Genomic DNA, 4,012 nt, shown 5'->3' with positions numbered 1-4,012 from the left:
ACAAAAAATAGATTTTATTCAATACAATAAACTTTGTTACAATATGGAACTGTCCTCTCTCAGTGATGAACAACTTATCACGAGAGCTGCTAGGGTTACAATGAATAATAACTTCGATTATGATAACACATATAGTGTAAACCCCATGTCTGTGTTTATATACTACACAGTTACAAGATAATCTCTAATTGATATTGAATATGATTCTGTATCCTAAAATATATCAATTAAACATCTTCTTTTCCAAGTCTTCTATTTTCCATAGAAATTTTCTCCATGCATATCTCTTCTTTATTTAGTCTTGATCTTCTTTCCTTTCAATCAGCCTTCCCTTAACTGTTCGTCCTCCCGCACTTAAGTTTTGATATCCATCTTCTGATAATTATCTCCTGATAATTTAAGTACTGATATCCTTAAGTTCTGACTTCCAGTAAGTGCTGATTTCAGTAAGTACTGATATTTCCTGTTTGTTAAGATCTGAAAACTAAACATGAAACACATTAGACATGACATCTCAAATATATCTAACATACAAACTCAAGAATAATCATCACTTGAATCACAAATGAAGAGAATACGGTTATTTACATTACTTTTTCAATTCTAGCCTTCTATATGTTCCATTACATCATTTATTAAATTTTTTGCATAATTTTTTTCAATAATTTTGAAATTAGAATAAAATTAAAATAAGATGTTTATTAACAATTATTCGTCATCGTTGACGTCTCATATTCTGTAACTAAAAAGGTATATAATAGAGGATATATAATAATTTTGAAATTGGAATAAATCAATATAAAGTATTTATTAAAAGTTTCTCGGCATTTTTGGTCGACGCTTTGTATTATGCAGCTAAAATGGTATAAAAGAGGATAAAAAATAATTTCAAAATTAGGAAAAAAATCAAAATTAGATATTAGTTTACTATTTCTCAGCTTCGTTTTCGACGACGCCCTGTATTATATAACTAAAAAGTATAATAGAAGATATTAAAAAAATTAAAATTGGACTAAAATCAAAATAAGATATTTATTGACAGTTTCTCGGCGTCGTCCTCGTATTTTGAAACTAATAATGTAAAAAAAAAATACTATATACAATAATTTAGAAATTGAAAATCTAAATAAGATATTAATTGACTGTTTCTCTATTTCGTTTCCGATAACGTCTCATATTCTATAACTAAAAAGTAGAAGAGAAGATATAAAATAATTTTGAGATTGGAGTAAAATCAAAATAAGATATTTATTGACAGTTTTTCGGCGTCGTACAACATTTAAAAAGGTTTAAAAGAAGATTTACAATAATTAAAAAATTGGAATAAAATCAAAATAACCTATTAATTGAAAAATTTTCAGTTTTATTCTTGACGACACATCGTATTTTATAACTAAAAACTATAATAAAAGATATACAATTATTTTAAAATTGGAATAAAATTAAAATAAGATATTCAGAATATCCGGAGGCAGTGAATAATTATAGTTTTATGTATTATGTGCTTTATGCATAAACTTGTATCATTCAAGTTTTAATAACTTATATAACGTACAATTAATTGAATAAATATATGATTTATTTTCAAATTACATTAACTTATTTTTTATGCATGAGAAGCTATTTTAAAAGAAATCATTACATTTTGTATTAAAAAGAAGCTCAATTATAAAACTACAAACAATTTTACACGATGTCTCGACTCCTTCGTACCACTAAAATAAATATAAAAAATTAATTATTTTGACAACTTATAGAATCTTGAAACATGTATATAATTTTATACGGAATAAATAGCTTAATCTTAACATTTGAAAACCAAAAGTTTTTTGTTATCATGTAAATTACTTCTCCATTTCAAAGAATTTGGAATAATAGATTTTAAAAAATGGAATAACGACATTAATTTTTTTAATGACACCAGAGCATAATGCTCTCTGCCTCGGTGAATTTCATTTCATCCCTTCCCTTACCCGTATATCAGTGCAAGAAAGCCTTTGCCCCTTAACATAGCTGTGAACCGAGTACTAACTCTCATAACCATCTCTGGATTCCTAACTGAAAAAACATCTCCTAGATTTAAACATTACACACAATAGGTAGAACATCACACACACTTGACTTAATATAATTTTAAGGATCCACGGTACAAAGAATGATAAGTTCTTATTTTGCACATTAATCATCTGCTCATCCTCTTATTTGGTGCTCTTCTGACCCTTAACATGGCTGAAGCAGTCAAGTAGCGACCATGACATGGGTCAGCAGCACTCACCATGTTCTTGATGTTTCACATTTGTCTCAGGGACGGACTCACCATGCTCTTGGAGTACCACATTTATAGAGTCAGCTCAAGGACGGTGAGTATTACGTATTGCTGTGATACACGCGATGTGAGTGGAGCAAAGCCCGCCATGAAGAAATTTAAAAATGGGAATTGAATCATGTTAATAAAAAGCTTTGCCAGATCAAAAATGAGCTGGCCAGGAAATCTCAAGAAGCCTTTTATTCCACTCAATGTTGCATAGATCAACGGTTCAGATCACAACTGTAAACACCCGAGTTAAATTAACCGGAAAACTTTTATAATTAACATACTTAATGACACAAACAAACATAATTTAAGTCGTGATTGTTACTCACAACTTGGACTGCCGAGCTTCAAGGTCCTGAAGCAAATGTTATATTGTGCATAATTGTCTAGAACCTATGTTCATCAGCATTTACCATGACATTGTAGCATTGAATGGCTCCACAAAAGTGTCAGAAACCTTTGATGAAGGGAAAACAGAAAATATGAGCATCATCATGTCTGGATTCTCCTCCCTTATCTTTGAAATCAAAAGAGTTCCCATTCTAAAGCATGCACCTTGATCAAGTGAACGGCACACCTGGAAACCTGAAGTTAACAGAAAAGTAGATAAAATAGTAATTACATGTAAAACAAAAATCAATGAATTCTTGACAAAGATCATTAATTCTCGAGTGCTAAAAAGGACAATGCCTAGACATCAATATTTTTTAATTTATTAAAAAATCTGAGATTCATATGTTATTAACCATATCTATACAAAACATTGTAGACATTTCTTAATTTTAAATATTATATGTAAAATTTAGTAGCCTTATAGTCCAAATATATAAATGTTTGAAGTTTGAATTGAGATTGACCTTTAACTATTATATTGACATACAATTCAAGGTATGACTTTGGAAAATAAATTGTTGTGGACTATAAAATATCTACACTTAGCAAGAACTCTCAATATGTGAAATTAAAAAAAGATAACATGTGAGGTGTATACGATATTATCATTTTGCAAGGAAGAAGAGACTGGCCAAGAGGGAATCGATGTCAACCTGAGTCATTAATCAATATCACAATTAACCTTCATCAAATTAAATTTAACCTCGCAACTCATAGTTATAAAATGACTAACCTGGTGCGTCCAGAGAGCACAACATACAGAGGATAGAAAGTTTAAAATGCCAGTAGTAGTTGAATGTTTGAAAAATGAATTGATATCCATTTTTTTGCCAAAGTCTATCTTGTAAATCAACATAAATCCGCCTAAAATCATTGGAACACAGGAAGTTGTTTGTTATCAATTTAGATCAACCAGTTGTGGATACTTCATGGGAAAAAGGTGAAATGAAACAGGTTGTACTTTTTTGAATAGGAAAATATTATATCTAGTAGTTGGGTCAAATAGTAAAAGAAAACAGTAGTATAATTATTAGCAAATAATACACTGATTTGTAGGTGGCAAAGATCATATCAATAACTTGTTTCATCCAGTGCGCAGAAGAAACATAACAATATCTCGAATAACTGTTGATGAATGACATGTTTGTTTATTAGATCAAGAAATATGATTCATACATTTTTCAGCTTCATTAATGCAATTAACAGAAAATCACATTAAACCATTTTAATTAGTAAAGGATCGACATTGGATATGTCTAGGCAATTACCTAATGGTTCCCAAACAATGATTCAAGATAACAAATG

At 29.5% G+C, this 4,012-nt stretch overlaps 1 pseudogene; it reads right to left on the bottom strand.

Moving 5' to 3' along the window:
• Positions 1 to 1,911: 1,911 nt before the first annotated feature.
• Positions 1,912 to 2,542, bottom strand: LOC141698222 (tubulin beta-1 chain-like; annotated as a pseudogene).
• Between the last annotated feature and the right edge of the window lie 1,470 nt (positions 2,543 to 4,012).

This window comes from Apium graveolens, chromosome 2, assembly GCF_009905375.1.
Source record: "Apium graveolens cultivar Ventura chromosome 2, ASM990537v1, whole genome shotgun sequence".
In the NCBI taxonomy this organism is placed as follows: Eukaryota; Viridiplantae; Streptophyta; class Magnoliopsida; order Apiales; family Apiaceae; genus Apium; species Apium graveolens.
Note: the sequence above shows the minus strand (reverse complement) of the source record. Positions and strands in the feature narration are given on the sequence as shown.